The sequence below is a fragment of the Cherax quadricarinatus genome, chromosome 45, assembly GCF_038502225.1.
Source record: "Cherax quadricarinatus isolate ZL_2023a chromosome 45, ASM3850222v1, whole genome shotgun sequence".
NCBI classification, from domain to species: domain Eukaryota; kingdom Metazoa; phylum Arthropoda; class Malacostraca; order Decapoda; family Parastacidae; genus Cherax; species Cherax quadricarinatus.
The window spans coordinates 8310273-8329826 of record NC_091336.1 but is presented as its reverse complement, the minus strand read 5'-3'; positions in this window follow the sequence as shown (position 1 = coordinate 8329826).

Genomic DNA, 19554 nt, shown 5'->3' with positions numbered 1-19554 from the left:
ACGCCTTTTCCAAATCCATAAATGCCACAAAGACCTCTTTAGCCTTATCTAAATACTGTTCACTTATATGTTTCACTGTAAACACCTGGTCCACACACCCCCTACCTTTCCTAAAGCCTCCTTGTTCATCTGCTATCCTATTCTCCGTCTTACTCTTAATTCTTTCAATTATAACTCTACCATACACTTTACCAGGTACACTCAACAGACTTATCCCCCTATAATTTTTGCACTCTCTTTTATCCCCTTTGCCTTTATACAAAGGAACTATGCATGCTCTCTGCCAATCCCTAGGTACCTTACCCTCTTCCATACATTTATTAAATAATTGCACCAACCACTCCAAAACTATATCCCCACCTGCTTTTAACATTTCTATCTTTATCCCATCAATCCCGGCTGCCTTACCCCCTTTCATTTTACCTACTGCCTCACGAACTTCCCCCACACTCACAACTGGCTCTTCCTCACTCCTACAAGATGTTATTCCTCCTTGCCCTATACACGAAATCACAGCTTCCCTATCTTCATCAACATTTAACAATTCCTCAAAATATTCCCTCCATCTTCCCAATACCTCTAACTCTCCATTTAATAACTCTCCTCTCCTATTTTTAACTGACAAATCCATTTGTTCTCTAGGCTTTCTTAACTTGTTAATCTCACTCCAAAACTTTTTCTTATTTTCAACAAAATTTGTTGATAACATCTCACCCACTCTCTCATTTGCTCTCTTTTTACATTGCTTCACCACTCTCTTAACCTCTCTCTTTTTCTCCATATACTCTTCCCTCCTTGCATCACTTCTACTTTGTAAAAACTTCTCATATGCTAACTTTTTCTCCCTTACTACTCTCTTTACATCATCATTCCACCAATCGCTCCTCTTCCCTCCTGCACCCACTTTCCTGTAACCACAAACTTCTGCTGAACACTCTAACACTACATTTTTAAACCTACCCCATACCTCTTCGACCCCATTGCCTATGCTCTCATTAGCCCATCTATCCTCCAATAGCTGTTTATATCTTACCCTAACTGCCTCCTCTTTTAGTTTATAAACCTTCACCTCTCTCTTCCCTGATGCTTCTATTCTCCTTGTATCCCATCTACCTTTTACTCTCAGTGTAGCTACAACTAGAAAGTGATCTGATATATCTGTAGCCCCTCTATAAACATGTACATCCTGAAGTCTACTCAACAGTCTTTTATCTACCAATACATAATCCAACAAACTACTGTCATTTCGCCCTACATCATATCGTGTATACTTATTTATCCTCTTTTTCTTAAAATATGTATTACCTATAACTAAACCCCTTTCTATACAAAGTTCAATCAAAGGGCTCCCATTATCATTTACACCTGGCACCCCAAACTTACCTACCACACCCTCTCTAAAAGTTTCTCCTACTTTAGCATTCAAGTCCCCTACCACAATTACTCTCTCACTTGGTTCAAAGGCTCCTATACATTCACTTAACATCTCCCAAAATCTCTCTCTCTCCTCTGCATTCCTCTCTTCTCCAGGTGCATACACGCTTATTATGACCCACTTCTCGCATCCAACCTTTACTTTAATCCACATAATTCTTGAATTTACACATTCATATTCTCTTTTCTCCTTCCATAACTGATCATTTAACATTACTGCTACCCCTTCCTTTGCTCTAACTCTCTCAGATACTCCAGATTTAATCCCATTTATTTTCCCCCCACTGAAACTCTCCTACCCCCTTCAGCTTTGTTTCGCTTAGAGCCAGGACATCCAACTTCTTTTCATTCATAACATCAGCAATCATCTGTTTCTTGTCATCCGCACTACATCCACGCACATTTAAGCATCCCAGTTTTATAAAGTTTTTCTTCTTCTCTTTTTTAGTAAATGTATACAGGAGAAGGGGTTACTAGCCCATTGCTCCCGGCATTTTAGTCGCCTCATACGACACGCATGGGTTACGGAGGAAAGATTCTTTTCCACTTCCCCATGGACAATAGAAAAAATAAAAAAGAACAAGAGCTATTTAGAAAAAGGAGAAAAACCTAGATGTATGTATATATATATATGCATGTGCGTGTCTGTGAAGTGTGACCAAAGTGTAAGTAGGAGTAGCAAGATATCCCTGTTATCTAGCGTGTTTATGAGACAGAAAAAGAAACCAGCAATCCTACCATCATGCAAAACAGTTACAGGTTTTTGTTTCACAGTCATCTGGCAGGACGGTAGTACTTCCCTGGGTGGTTGCTGTCTACCAATCTACTATATATATATGTATATATATATATATACATTAGGGATGTAGAGTACTGTATTGTGGTACGCAAGTACAGAAGTTACATGGAACTTTAATAACCTTGGTGTGAGCAATTACCCTCCAACCTGCCAAACACCAGTCTGCCAGAATAAACCTGCCAGCCTGCTAGCCAGCCAGCCTGCAGCCAGCCTGCCAGCCAGCCAGTCAGCCAACCTGCGAGCCAGCCTGCCAGCCAGCCTGCCAGCCTGCTAGCCAGCCAGCTTACCAGCCAGTCAGCCTGCCAACCATCCTGCCAGCCAGCCTGCCAGCCAGCCTGCCATCCAACCTGCCACCCAGCCTGCCAGCCTACTAATCATCCTGCCTGCCAGCCAGCCTGCCAGCCAGCCTGCCAGCCAGCCTGCCAGCCAGCCTGCCAGCCAGCCTGCCAGCCAGCCTGCCAACCAACCTGCCAGCCAGCCTGCCAGCCAGCCTGCCAGCCAGCCTGCCAGCCAGCCTGCCAATCAGCCTGCCACCCAGCCTACCAGCCTACTAATCATCCTGCCTGCCAGCCAGCCTGTAAGCCAGCCTGCCAGCCAGCCTGCCAGCCAGCCTGCCAACCAACATGCCACCCAGCCTGCCAGCCTACTAATCATCCTGCCTGCCAGCCAGCCTGCCAGCCAGCCTGCCAGCCAGCCTGCCAGCCAGCCTGCCAACCAACATGCCACCCAGCCTGCCAGCCTACTAATCATCCTGCCTGCCAGCCAGCCTGCCAGCCAGCCTACCAGCCAGCCTGCCAACCAGCCTGAGACCATCTGAGAACTACGCCACTGATACAATCGCTTGAAAACATTGGTGCAATACAGCGGCACTAAAACACCTTTCTCGCAAAATATTTCTTCTTCTTCCTCCCTCAACTACTTAAATATGTATTAGAGTTTGCGTTGTGTGCAGCAAATCTAAGGCGGCAGGTGTGGCACCATCAGCCTGGAAAATGGCTTAGCTCTCACCTTTATTTATAAAGAGGAATAACAACGTGCAGAAAATTGTGGCACTGTCAGCTTAGCGTCACTAATATGCGGATATATATATATATATATATATATATATATATATATATATATATATATATATGTGTGTGTGTGTGTGTGTGTGTATTAATGTTATTACTATCATTATCATGGGGGAGCGCTAATCCTGTAGGGATTATATAGCCCCTGTGTGTGAGGTGTGTTGGGGGGGGGATGACAGGCCTACAGGCTCAATTCAGGGAACTGGAGCACAGATCCAATTCCCTAGATTAAGAGCCCCTCACCAGCGTCAAGGAACCTCCCTGGGGAGGGGCTTCCCACGTTAATAATCTAAGGCATCTACACTAAGCTTTGAATCAATTCTCTGATGATGTGGATCTTTTAAAATCGTATCCAACTCCATGACACGGTGTTGGAAACCTTATGTAACACGTTTCATCAATATAGGTTAACGCATAAAACTGCGTTAACCTTTATTGTAGCTATGGGTCGCTGGAGGGATTTTTTTTTGTCTAGATAACTTCCTCCCCCCCCCGTGGATCATGATAACGGCGCCCCCCCCGTGGATCATGATAACGGCGCCCCCCCCGTGGATCATGATAACGGCGCCCCCCCCGTGGATCATGATAACGGCGCCCCCCCCGTGGATCATGATAACGGCGCCCCCCCCGTGGATCATGATAACGGCGCCCCCCCCGTGGATCATGATAACGGCGCCCCCCCCGTGGATCATGATAACGGCGCCCCCCCCGTGGATCATGATAACGGCGCCCCCCCCGTGGATCATGATTACGGCGCCCCCCCCGTGGATCATGATAACGGCGCCCCCCCCCGTGGATCATGATAACGGCGCCCCCCCCGTGGATCATGATAACGGCGCCCCCCCCCGTGGATCATGATAACGGCGCCCCCCCCGTGGATCATGATAACGGCGCCCCCCCCGGGGATCATGTTAACGGCGCCCCCCCCGTGGATCATGATAACGGCGCCCCCCCCGTGGATCATGATAACGGCGCCCCCCCCGTGGATCATGATAACGGCGCCCCCCCCCGTGGATCATGATAACGGCGCCCCCCCCCGTGGATCATGATAACGGCGCCCCCCCCGTGGATCATGATAACGGCGCCCCCCCCCCCCGTGGATCATGATAACGGCGCCCCCCCCCCGTGGATCATGATAACGGCGCCCCCCCCCCCCCGTGGATCATGATAACGGCGCCCCCCCCGTGGATCATGATAACGGCGCCCCCCCCCGTGGATCATGATAACGGCGCCCCCCCCGTGGATCATGATGACGGCGCCCCCCCCGTGGATCATGATAACGGCGCCCCCCCCCCGTGGATCATGATAACGGCGCCCCCCCCGTGGATCATGATAACGGCGCCCCCCCCGTGGATCATGATAACGTCCCCCCCGTGGATCATGATAACGTCCCCCCCGTGGATCATGATAACGTCCCCCTCCACGTGGATCATGATAACGTCCCCCCCGTGGATCATGATAACGTCCCCCCCGTGGATCATGATAACGTCCCCCCCCGTGGATCATGATAACGTCCCCCCCGTGGATCATGATAACGTCCCCCCCGTGGATCATGATAACGTCCCCCCCGTGGATCATAATAACGTCCCCCCCGTGGATCATGATAGCGTCCCCCCCGTGGATCATGATAACTTCCCCCCCGTGGGTCATGATAACGTCCCCCCGTGGATCATGATAACGTCCCCCCCGTGGATCATGATAACGTCCCCCCCCGTGGATCATGATAACTTCCCCCCCGTGGGTCATGATAACGTCCCCCCGTGGATCATGATAACGTCCCCCCCGTGGATCATGATAACGTCCCCCCCGTGGATCATGATAACGTCCCTCCCCGTGGATCTTGATAACGTCCCCCCGTGGATCAAGATAACGTCCCCCCCCGTGGATCATGATAACGTCCCCCCCGTGGATCATGATAACGTCCCCCCCCGTGGATCATGATAACGTCCCCCCGTGGATCCTGATAACGTCCCCCCCGTGGATCATGATAACGTCCCCCCCGTGGATCATGATAACGTCCCCCCGTGGATCCTGATAACGTCCCCCCCGTGGATCATGATAACTTCCCCCCCGTAGATCATGATAACGTCCCCCCCCGTGGATCATGATAACGTCCCCCCCGTGGATCATAATAACGTCTCCCCAGTGCATCATGATAACGTCCCCCCCGTGGATCATAATAACGTCCCCCCCGTGGATCATGATAACGTCCCCCCCCGTGGATCATGATAACGTCCCCCCCGTGGATCATAATAACGTCCCCCCAGTGCATCATGATAACGTCCCCCCGTGGATCATAATAACGTCCCCCCCGTGGATCATGATAACGTCCCCCCGTGGATCATAATAACGTCCCCCCCGTGGATCATGATAACGTCCCCCCCGTGGATCATGATAACGTCCCCCCCGTGGATCATGATAACGTCCCCCCCGTGGATCATGATAACTTCCCCCCCGTAGATCATGACAACGTCCCCCCCGTGGATCATGATAACGTCCCCCCCGTGGATCATGATAACCCCCCCGTGGATCATGATAATGTCCCCCCGTGGATCATGATAACGCCCCCTCCGTGGATCATAATAACGTCCCCCCCCGTGGATCATGATAACGTTCCCCCCCGTGGATCATGATAACGTCCCCCTTCCGTGGATCATGATAACGTCCCCCCCGTGGATCATAATAACGTCCCCCCCGTGGATCATGATAACGTCCCCCCCGTGGATCATGATAACGTCCCCCCCGTGGATCATGATAACGTCCCCCCCGTGGATCATAATAACGTCCCACCCCGTGGATCATGATAACGTCCCCCCCGTGGATCATGATAACGTCCCCCCCGTGGATCATGATAACGTCCCCCCGTGGATCATAATAACGTCCCACCCCGTGGATCATGATAACGTCCCCCCCGTGGATCATGATAACGTCCCCCCCGTGGATCATGATAACGTCCCCCCCCGTGGATCATGATAACGTCCCCCCCCGTGGATCATGATAACGTCCCCCCCCCCCCGTGGATCATGATAACGTCCCCCCGTGGATCATAATAACGTCCCACCCCGTGGATCATGATAACGTCCCCCCCGTGGATCATGATAACGTCCCCCCCCGTGGATCATGATAACGTCCCCCCCCGTGGATCATGATAACGTCCCCCCCCCGTGGATCATGATAACGTCCCCCCCCCCCGTGGATCATCATCAAGTTCCGCTTGAACGATCGTAAAGTTCCAGCAAAGTTTAATACTTTTGTAAGTATTATTTCATGCAGTTGTGGGCTGGCTGCCTCATCCACCAAGTTTCTCGATGTTTCGCCCAGTTATCGTCCCACGTGGGAAAGAGGCGAAACTTTTCTAATAAGAGAAACAGTGTTGATGATTAAGACACATGTACAACAGACGGGCATCAACGTTCTTGAGACAGATACAGAGGTCGTAGATGTAGTGGCGAGGTAACGATGACTTAATCTGTCCATCAACCTCGGAGAAATAGTATTTGAGGTGGTCAGTCCCTCAGCCTGGAAAAGAGTTCAACTTCAGATCATACCAGACCATAGAGTTGAACTCTTCTCCAGGCTGAGGGACTGACCACCTCAAATATTATTTCTCCAAGGCTGAGGGACTGATTACATCATCTTCATTTCACTTCTACATCTACTGCCTCTGTATTTGACTGAAGAAATCTACTGTGTAGGCGAAACGTTTCCACAATAAAGGTAGCCAACTGTTGCACATGTGCCGCAATCATCAGCTTATCGGTAATTTATACTATTTTTAATAAACATTTTAGAGAGTGCCATCAGGAGTGCCACAGTAACTAGCCTCGAGAAGGAGCTTTTGCCAGGAGCTGTGACTCGAACCCTACATCCACAGTTAGATGGGTACATAGTGTCAGAGTCTAATAGGAATTAAGAATATTAGGTATGATGATGTTAAATGTGATAATCATGTTAACGGATGATAACGGGGTAATCACCGTTTAGCGACTGTTTATCTTCATGACAACGGTAACCTTTGCTATACATTACTCCCGTTCAGCACATACATAGGGGGAATTTTGTATGTGTTGAACGGTAGCGATGTATATATACACCGAGAAGTGTATATATCAGTGTATATACACCGAGAGCTGTATGTATCAATGTATATACACCGAGAAGTGTATGTCTCGGTATATATACACCGAGAAGTGTATATATCAGTGTATATACACCGAGAAGTGTGTCTCGGTATATATACACCGAGAAGTGTATGTAGCAATGTATATACACCGAGAAGTGTATGTATCAGTGTATATACACCGAGAAGTGTATGTCTTGGTATATATGCACCGAGAAGTGTATGTATCAGTGTATATACACCGAGAAGTGTATGTCTTGGTATATATACACCGAGAAGTGTATGTATCAGTGTATATACACCGAGAAGTGTATGTCTTGGTATATATACACCGATAAGTGTATGTATCAGTGTATATATACCGAGAAGTGTATATCTCGGTATATATACACTGACAATTTTCATTAATTACTATTCTACGTATTAAATTATTCTTGACTGGTATGTACAGGTTACAGTCTTAACGACCCTCTCGTGCAGTCGACGGCCTTGACGCCTCATTAACCAACCAGCCAGCCCTAGCTGTAAGTGGGATTGCTTCTTTCTAGCACCAATAGCCTGATTGATCAGGCCATCAACCACGAGGCTTGTTCTGGGACCCCAGGCCAAGGGGTCAGTGACTCTCGTCGCCAGCAACAGCGAGGACTGTCAGCGACTGTAACTCAACAGCGAAGCTGTCAGCGACTGTAACTTACCTAACCAGTCTCTTTCTTCAACAGTTCTCGATGGATTATTATATTTACGTAAAGCGCTAAACCCGCGAGGGTTGTTCAACTCACGGCGTACTGCAGGCGCGAATATTATACACATTATGAATATTATGGGACTGATTACCTAATCTTTTGTGTATAGTCCCAGTGAGGGGTTACGAAAGCTATAATTCAGAGGGCAGAGGAAGGATTTAGAGAGGATAGAGCAAGAAAGGATGACCAAGAGAGAGTATAACGCTGCGGCGGAATGAGGGAGGGGTAGGACTCCCTCCCCTAAGAACTATTGAAAGGATTGGGTGGAAAATGAGGTTTTGAGTGCTAGGGGCTTGAACATCCATCAGGCGTGCGTAAGTGTTAGATCTGAGTAGACACATTTTGTTTAATAGTTTATCGTGCTGTTGGAGTGTGACAAGGTAACATTTATGAAGGGACCCACAATTTTCTAAAATGTGTCAACAGATTGTGTTTTATCCGACTACTGAACTTAAATTTTTTGTTATGGTAGATTCAAAATTGAGGGAATACGACTAATGAACAGAGGACGGGTTGCTTTAATTGATGGAATTATACAGTATTAATTTTGGATTCTGTTTTTAAATTGGAATTTGTTGAATTTTTTTTATAAAATTGGCCAAATTACCAACTTCTGTGTACTTTATAGGGTAGTTCTGATAGTTGAATGGGTGGTTTCTTGTGCCTGTTTGATATAATGGAAGGCATGGCTTGCTTCTGCAGTGTTTTAAAAATTGAGGTTGGAGAGTTGAAGGAGGAGGTCTTGCTTCTCCAGGAGGAGATTAGGAGGCTGAAGGCCACCTCAATGGGTCTGGGAGAGAGTGTGAGGTGGCTGGAGTTGTGGGAAATGAGGCTTCTAGCAGTGAGGTGCAGTCTGTCTCTCGCTGTGAGGAGGCTGTAGTTGGGGAGGTAGCAACGGCTACCAGCAGTGAGGTGCAGCCCAGCACCTGCTACAAGTGGCGAGTGGTTCACAGTAATGGAAGGCGCATCAGAGTAAGGAAAGTTAAGAGTGAAGATCTGAAGGTAGGAAATCGCTTCTCTGTTCTTCATGATGAATGTACTTCAGTGGCCAGTGAAGGTAAGGGTACTACTGCCCCTGCTAATGGAGGTAAGCGCATTCTTGTGGTTGGTGACTCTCAGGTAAGATATATTGACCGTGCTTTTTGTAATAGGAATAAGAAGATGAGAGATAGAGTGTGCTTCCCTGGAGCTGGTGTTGGGGACATTGTCAACAGGCTGGATAATATCATGTCAGGTAATGGGAACAAGCCCATTATCTGTCTCAGTGCTGGTGGAAATGATATTGGGAAGGGTAGGAGAGAAGAGCTGCTAGATAAGTACAGGTCAGCTATAGATTTCATTAAGTCTAAGGGAGGGATCCCAATCATATGTAGCATCTTGCCTAGAAGGGGAGTAGGAAATGAATGGTTGTCTAGGGCAATTGGTGTAAATTGCTGGCTAGACAGATACTGCAAGGAACTTGCAATCCCATTCATTGACAACTGGAACAACTTTTATGGCAAACATGATATGTATGCAAGGGATGGGGTACATCTCTCTGGGGCTGGGGTGGTAGCACTTGCAGACTCGATTGAGAAGGCCATTGGTGAAATGCCTATGATTTTAAACTGATGGAAGATAGAGGTATGGGTGTGTGTGGGAAACAAGCAGGTTGCAACACTTGGGTTGGAAACAGTAAATGTATAAAAGGCATTCAGCATGAAGTTATAAATAAAGACAATAGATCAGGTCAGCAAACAAAGGGGGACAGCAGAGGGCAGCAAGGGACTAGCTCCCTTAAGGTTTACTATACTAATAGCAGGAGTGTAAGAAATAAGATAGATGAGCTAAGATTAATTGCAAGTGCAGGAAACATAGATATTATTGCTATAACAGAGACCTGGCTCAATCTGAAAGATAGAGAGATGCCCTCTGAATGTCACATACAAGGCTATAAATTATTCCACACTGACAGGGTCAACAGGAAAGGTGGTGGAGTAGCGATGTATGTCAGAGACAATTTAAATTGTTGTGTTAGACAAGATATTAAATTAGAAGCGTCAGCCACTGAATCTGTTTGGTTACAGCTTCTCGAGGGCCGAGAAAAACTAATTTTGGGTGTGATTTACAGGGCCCCAAATCTTGATAGGGAGTGCAGTAAACTTCTATGGGACGAAATTCGTAAGGCATCTACATACGAAAATGTTGTGCTAATGGGAGATTTCAACTATAGACAGATTGACTGGAGCAATTTGACAGGAAATTTAGAGTCAGGTGACTTTCTTGATACGATCCAGGATTGTTTTTTAAAACAGTTTGTGACAGAGCCAACTAGGGGAAATAACCTCCTTGACTTGGTTCTTGCCAGTAGGGAAACACTAATTAATAATCTTGAGGTTAATGATGAGCTTGGGGAAAGTGATCACAAATCACTCAGTTTTAATATATCATGGAATTCCCCTAATAATGGCAATCAAGTCTCCGTCCCTGACTTTCGCTTGGCTGATTTCATAGGACTGAAAAATTACTTAGGTGGGCTGAACTGGAATGACCTGACTAAGGGTCAGGTAGGTGGTGATGGTTGCCGATATGATGCTTTCCAGGGCATAGTTCTAGCTGCTCAGTCAAATTATGTTCCAAATAGGGAAATCAGATCAAACAAAAATGATCCTAAATGGATGAACAATAGATTAAAATATCTGATTGGTCAAAAGAGAGGCATATATAGGCAAATCAAAAGAGGAGAGGGGCAATTGAGAAATCGATATATTCAGTTAAAGAGAGAAATAAAAAAGGGAATTAGAAAAGCAAAAAGAGATTATGAGGTTAAAATTGCAAGAGAATCGAAGACTAACCCAAAAGGATTCTTTCAGGTATACAGAAGTAAGATCAGGGACAAGATAGGCCCACTCAAAAGTTCCTCGGGTCAGCTCACTGACAGTGATAAGGAAATGTGTAGAATTTTTAACACATACTTCCTCTCAGTTTTTACACAGGAGGATACCAGCGATATTCCAGTAATGATAAATTATGTAGAACAGGACGATAATAAACTGTGCACTATTAGGGTCACAAGTGACATGGTCCTTAGGCAAATAGATAAATTAAAACCTAACAAATCCCCAGGCCCTGATGAACTGTATGCAAGGGTTCTAAAGGAATGTAAAGAGGAGCTTAGCACACCTTTGGCTAATCTTTTCAACATATCACTACAAACTGGCATGGTGCCAGATAAGTGGAAAATGGCAAATGTGATACCTATTTTCAAAACAGGTGACAGGTCCTTAGCTTCGAACTATAGACCAATAAGCCTGACCTCCATAGTGGGAAAATTTATGGAATCAATAATTGCCGAGGCAGTTCGTAGCCACCTTGAAAAGCATAAATTAATCAACGAATCTCAGCATGGTTTTACAAAGGGGCGTTACTGCCTTACGAATTTATTAACTTTTTTCACTAAGGTATTTGAGGAGGTAGATCATGGTAATGAATATGATATTGTGTATATGGACTTCAGTAAGGCTTTTGACAGGGTCCCACATCAGAGACTGTTGAGGAAAATTAAAGCACATGGAATAGGAGGAGAAATTTTTTCCTGGATAGAGGCATGGTTGACAAATAGGCAGCAGAGAGTTTGCATAAATGGGGAGAAATCAGAGTGGGGAAGTGTCACGAGCGGTGTTCCACAGGGGTCAGTGTTGGGCCCCCTGCTGTTCACAATCTACATAAACGACATAGATGAGGGCATAAAGAGCGACATCGGCAAGTTTGCCGATGACACCAAAATAGGCCGTCGAATTCATTCTGACGAGGACATTCGAGCACTCCAGGAAGATTTGAATAGACTGATGCAGTGGTCGGAGAAGTGGCAGATGCAGTTTAATATAGACAAATGCAAAGTTCTAAATGTTGGACAGGACAATAACCATGCCACATATAAACTAAATAATGTAGATCTTAATATTACGGATTGCGAAAGAGATTTAGGAGTTCTGGTTAGCAGTAATCTGAAACCAAGACAACAGTGCATAAGTGTTCGCAATAAAGCTAATAGAATCCTTGGCTTCATATCAAGAAGCATAAATAATAGGAGTCCTCAGGTTGTTCTTCAACTCTATACATCCTTGGTTAGGCCTCATTTAGATTATGCTGCACAGTTTTGGTCACCGTATTACAGAATGGATATAAATTCTCTGGAAAATGTACAAAGGAGGATGACAAAGTTGATCCCATGTATCAGAAACCTTCCCTATGAGGATAGACTAAGGGCCCTGAAACTGCACTCTCTAGAAAGACGTAGAATTAGGGGGGATATGATTGAGGTGTATAAATGGAAGACAGGAATAAATAAAGGGGATGTAAATAGTGTGCTGAAAATATCTAGCCTAGACAGGACTCGCAGCAATGGTTTTAAGTTGGAAAAATTCAGATTCAGGAAGGATATAGGAAAGTACTGGTTTGGTAATAGAGTTGTGGATGAGTGGAACAAACTCCCAAGTACCGTTATAGAGGCTAGAACGTTGTGTAGCTTTAAAAATAGGTTGGATAAATACATGAGTAGATGTGGGTGGGTGTGAGTTAGACCTGATAGCTTGTGCTACCAGGTCGGTTGCCGTGTTCCTCCCTTAAGTCAATGTGACCTGACCTGACTAGGTTGGGTGCATTGGCTTAAGCCGGTAGGAGACTTGGACCTGCCTCGCATGGGCCAGTAGGCCTTCTGCAGTGTTCCTTCGTTCTTATGTTCTTATGTTCTTAAGGGATTTAGGGGAAGCCAACATTACCCAACATTACCCAACATTACCCAACATTACCCTGTCGCACCATACCGGGAAGTCTCGTGTGTTTGAGCTCCGCCAATTTCGCGTGTATCGGAGGTCCCAGAGGGGACAGAGTGTGGAAAATAGGCGTGTGAAAACCTAAAGTGCATATACGTTTCTAAACCCACAGAAGGGAAGCATCAGTGTCCATTGAAGAGAAAAAAACTAGTTTTACAATGCTATGTGTAGAGTGCCAGGCTCAGTATAACGGTTGTTGTGGAAGGTGCCATATAGGAAATGATTTGTGACTAGTAGTGAACGTAGATCAGTGAGGGGAAATAAAGATCAGGGTTAGCATAAACTCAGAGAGCAGAAAAGTTAAGAAATGGAAAAGGATTATTGCTAAAACCACGGGAGAATATAAGATATTATTATTAATAAAAGTGAGGAGAGCAGTGTGTAGGCCTACAGATGATACCATACAGTGGGTCGTGTTTTATACTGAAGGACTGTTCCTCGTACCATATAAGGAATATAGTGAATGGTGAGGTATTGATGTTCAGTGATATAATGATCTGAAACTGTGGATTACAGCAATCTGTCAAATACCCAATACATAGTGTACAATATATGGAATATATATATGGGTTGACCACCACAAGGAAAATTATTGCCAGAGGCGACAGAGAAATGTAAACTATCGTACAGGTGTTATAACGAGGAAAAAGGATTTGAATAGGCAGTGATATAGTGTACTGAATTGTGGATGAGAGTAATCCTTTTAAAACCGAGTGCTAGTGTAAGCTATGGTGTAATTATATGGGAACAAACTGCGCAAGTTTACGGTCACCCCACTGATCCCCCTACCTCTCCCCCCGCCCCTTCGTACCCCAACCAGCGGGGTTTGTTCCCTCCCTGCTGGTACCCATACCATGGACCCACTTATCACCAAACCAAGCAAAGTGGAGACGTGGGGATACAAACTGGATAAGTATTAAGCCATAGTAGAAATAATAAAATAAGAGATAGTTGACTGATGTGCAGGGAAACAGTGAACATGCAGTGACTGGATAGTGGAAAAGGATAAACCACCACCAAATCCTCTCGCCACCCTCCCCCTCCGACACCCCAACCAGAAGGGATGGTCCTCACCCCCCCTACTGGCACCCATACCCCATTCTCCTGACCACCGAACTACCTTTCATCACCGAAACCCAGCCACCACCACTACATATAACTGTCCAGGACAAGATAAACAGCAGTGATCATGACAGGAATCAGATGCTGTAGGATGTATGATATATGATGTTATACAACATAAAAGTTTTTAATGGGTAATAAGTCTCCATGCTAATTACATCCCACATACCCATGTATTGACCTATAACACCCACACCTGCGTGCAGAGCTGAAAGGTAAAGTGAAGATCAGGCTCTTGTGGTACCCAGTTGCAAATAGGATACAGGCAGGATGGCAGTACAGTATACCTGTGGGACATGTGAAAAGGCTCTTGGGAAAAAATCTAAAATCACATGCAACCTTTGCTTTTCAAAACATCATGTTACCTGTGCAAGAATAAACACTGCAACCAAAAATGACATCTATCTAGATAGGTGTTTCTGGATCTGCAACAGGGATGTGGAACTATGGATAGATATCAGGAAAGCACTCAGGAGGTTAATAAACAATAAACACGAGAAAAAGGAGGAACTATTGAATAGTCTACCTGGAATATATAGAGCATGGGAAGATAGGAGAGGAGTAAAGTCTAACACAGAGAATGTCGTCTACAACAACTGACCCAAAAATAAGCAGATACACACTAGAAAAAACACGGGAAACAAAAACAACAGCTAGTTCAGTCCCCAGCCTTAGGGCTGACCCAGACCCAGCCCCCAGCCATTGTGAAAATCTGGATTCAGTTAAAGACTTCTCCACAGCTACCAATGCCATAGCCCCTAGTACAGATGTAGTAGAGGAGCCCTCCTCTGGGGTAGACTCTTCTGCAACCATCACAGTCATAGCCCCAGCCCCACCCCCCAGCCCCAGTGCTGACCCAGACCCAGCCCCCAGCCTTACTGCCAGCCCAGACTCTCCTAGGGACACTACCCAAACCACCACAAAAACAGTAAATATACAACCATCATTGCACAAGACCGTGGCCCACAGTACAGATGTTGGAGAGGAGTCTCCTCCTTCCTCTACTGGGGAAAGTAGATGGAATCCAGGACGGGGTGGCCCTGGCTTGGATACTGAGGATTATAGTGCAGTCCCAGAACCTGCAGAAATTGACAACACACCTCCCAACAATTCTCAACCAAAGGTGAATTTGTGCAAATATTATGCTTGGGGCATCTGTAAGCATGGAATAACAGTGGAAAAAAATGGGACATGCAACTTTGACCATCCCAAAAAATGTAGCGACCTCCTATCTAAAGGAGTGTGTCGCTCTTCTTCCTGTACTTTCTTTCACCCAAAAATGTGCCACTCCTCGGTCCTCCAGAAGCAGTGTTACAACATCGAGTGCCCTGCATACCATCTAAAAGGGACCAGGAGGCACAGACCCCACAGGACAAACAATAGTAGCTACGACTACCCAACTCCAGGTGATTTTTTAGTGGCAGGAAACGAAAAAAGAAAATGGAAGGAAATAACAAAAATAGTCCACCACCTTGAAGCCTTGTTGGACTGGAGGCGCAGCCAGTGGCCACCCATGGCCCTCCAGAATTACAACTACTGATGCCAATAACAAAATCCCCCCAACAAACACAGAATACAACCTCGTTCATATTTGCAAATATACAGGGCCTTAAGCCATCCACCAACAACAAAATACCTTTTATCAGTGGACTTCTAGTGGAGTCTAATGCAATGTTTGCAGCCTTCACAGAGACTCACACAAAAGATCACTTTGACAGTGAAATATGGATAAGTGGTTACAACCTTTTTAGATGCGACAGAAAAAACAGGCAACAAGGGGGGGTTGGCCTGTATGTCAAAGAGTCCCTTATCTGCACGGAGTTGCTGAACACCACAAATGAGGTAGTTGAAGTTCTATCAATAAAGATCGAGAACCAAAACCTAGTCATTGTGGTTGTATACAAGCCACCAGATGCAACCTCCCAACAGTTCAAGGAACAGCTACTGAAAATCGATTACTGTTTGGAAAACCTTCCAGCTCCATCCCCAAACATCTTACTGCTTGGTGATTTCAACCTAAGGCATACAAAATGGAAGAATGTAGCAAATAATGTTATAGCTGAAACAATCTCCGGAGGTAGCGCAGATGAAAGGTCACACACACATGAGCTACTAAGTCTCTGCAAAAAACACACCTTAAGCCAGCAGATAGTGGAGCCAACAAGACTAGAAAACACACTTGACCTTATCTTCACAAATAATGAGGACCTGATAAGAGACATAAGAATATCAAAAACAACTAATTCCGATCACAATCTAATCGAAGTCCAGACGTACATGCATAGGGGTCCTGAACTGCAGAATGCATGTACCTGTGAAGGTGTCTTCACAAAATACAATTTCAACAACAAGAACATCAACTGGGACCAGGTAAACCATGTCCTAAACGAAACATGTTGGGAAGATGTCTTAAATGACATGGATCCAAACCAGTGCCTTGAAAGGATCAACTTCCTGGTAGCCGAAGCATGTTCTAGGCATATTCCCCTAAGAAAGAAGAAGAGCAGGAGTAAACTGGAGAGAAAAAGACGCTCCCTCTACAGAAGACGACGAAGAGTCACTGAGCTCCTCAGGAGTGCTAGAATATCTGATACACGAAAGGAGGCGCTGACCAGGGAAGTGGAAACTATCGAACTTAAGCTAAATGACTCTTACAGGAACCAGGAGAGGCAGGAGGAGCTTAAAGCTATTAGTGAAATTGAAAGAAATTCAAAATATTTCTTTTCATATGCCAAAAAAAGGCAAATACCACATCTAGTATCGGGCCCTTACTCAGACAGGATGGGACTTACACAGACGACAACAAGGAAATGAGTGAAATATTGAAATCCCAGTACGACTCTGTGTTTAGTGAACCACTAATCGGTCTGAGGATCGACGACCCAAATGATTTCTTCATGAATGAGCCTCAAAACTCCATAAATGTATGCCAGATTTCCGACATTACCCTAACTCCGATAGATTTCGAAAAAGCCATTGACAACATGCCTATGCACTCAGCCCCGGGCCCAGACTCGTGGAACTCTGTTTTCATTAAGAACTGCAAGAAACCCCTCTCGCGTGCCCTAAGTACACTATGGAGGAGGAGCTTGGACATGGGTGAAATTCCACAGTCACTTAAAACAACGGATATAGCCCCGCTCCATAAAGGTGGCAGCAAAGCATTAGCTAAGAACTATAGACCAATAGCTCTGACGTCCCACATCATAAAAATCTTTGAAAGAGTGCTAAGAAGCAGGATTGCAAATCACCTGGATTCCCAAAATCTGCACAATCCAGGGCAACATGGGTTCAGGGCAGGTCGCTCCTGCCTCTCACAACTACTGGATCACTATGACATGGCCTTGGATGCACTGGAAGAAAATCAGAATGCAGATGTAATATACACAGACTTTGCAAAAGCATTTGACAAATGCGATCATGGCGTAATAGCCCATAAAATACGTGCTAAAGGAATAACTGGGAAAGTGGGGAGATGGATCTTCAACTTCCTAACAAATCGAACACAAAGAGTAGTGGTCAACAGAGTTAAATCGGAGGCTGCCATAGTGAAGAGCTCTGTTCCACAAGGCACAGTACTCGCCCCCATCTTATTCCTTATCCTCATATCAGACATAAACAGAGATATACACCACAGCACCGTATCATCCTTTGCAGATGATACTAGGATCTGCATGAGGCTGTCATCTGCTGAGGACGCGGTTAACCTCCAAGAAGATATAAACAAAGTTTTCCAGTGGGCAACGGTAAACAATATGATGTTCAATGAGGACAAATTCCAACTACTCCGTATGGAAAACTGGAGGAGATAATAACTAGAACAGAGTATACTACTGACTCCGGCCATACAATAGAGCGGAAAAATAATGTAAGGGACCTGGGAGTAGTAATGTCTGAGGATCTCACTTTCAAGGATCACAACAGTGCCACGATCGCACGTGCAAAGAAAATGATAGGATGGATAATGAGAACGATCCAAACGAGAGATGCCAAGCCCATGATGATCCTTTTCAAATCACTTGTTCTCTCTAGGCTGGAATACTGCTGTACATTAACATCTCCATACAAAGCAGGTGAAATCGCAGATCTAGAGAGTGTACAGAGATCCTTTACTGCACGTATAAGTTCTGTCAAGCACCTTAACTACTGGGAACGCTTGGAAGCACTTGACTTGTACTCGTTGGAACGCAGGAGGGAGAGATATATAATAATCTACACTTGGAAAATCTTGGAAGGAATGGTCCCAAATCTGCACACAGAAATCACTCCCTACGAAAGTAAAAGACTGGGCAGGCGATGCAAAATGCCGCCAATAAAAAGTAGGGGCGCCATTGGTACACTAAGAGAAAACACCATAAGTGTCCGGGGCCCAAAACTGTTCAACAGCCTCCCATCAAGCATTAGGGGAATTGCCAATAAACCCCTGGCTGCCTTCAAGAGAGAGCTGGACAGATACCTAAAGTCAGTGCCGGATCAGCCGGGCTGTGGCTCGTACGTCGGACTGCGTGCGGCCAGCAGTAACAGCCTAGTTGATCAGGCCCTGATCCATCGGGAGGCCTGGTCATGGACCGGGCCGCGGGGGCGTTGATCCCCGGAATAACCTCCAGGTAACCTCCAGGTAAGCCGGGTAGTCGGACTTGAGTCCTGGAGGTGAGAAGTACAAATCCTGAATTCTGAAGGATGGCTGAGGATGATGAAGACCTGAGACACATTAAAACTGCCCACGTTTCAGTCGAAGGAATTCAGCCTCTGCATACTAACTCACACCCAGGAACACTAGTGGTGTGTGGTATGATAACTCACACCCAGCAACACTAGTGGTGTGTGGTATGATAACTCACACCCAGGAACACTAGTGGTGTGTGGTATGATAACTCACACCCAAGAACACTAGTGGTGTGTGATATGATAATCCCCGGAGGTAGCGCAGATGAAAGGTCACACACACATGAGCTACTAAGCCTCTGTGAAAAACACACCTTAAGCCAGCAGATAGTGGAGCTAACAAGACTAGAAAACACACTTGACCTTATCTTCACAAATAATGAGGACCTGATAAGAGCCATAAGAATATCAAAAACAACTAATTCTGATCACAACCTAATCGAAGTCCAGACGTACATGCATAGGGGTCCTGATCAGCAGAATGCATGTACCTATGAAGGTGTCTTCACAAAATACAACTTCAACAACAAGAACATCAACTGGGACCAGGTAAACGATGTCCTAATCGAAACATGTTGGGAAGATATCTTAAATGACATAAATCCAAACCAGTGCCTTGAAAGGATCAACTTCCTGGCAGCTGAAGCATGTTCTAGGCATATTTCCCTAAGAAAGAAGGAGAGCAGGAGTAAACTGGAGAGAGAAAGATGCTCCCTCTACAGAAGACGACGAAGAGTCACTGAGCTCCTCAGGAGTGCTAGAATATCTGATACACGAAAGGAGGCGC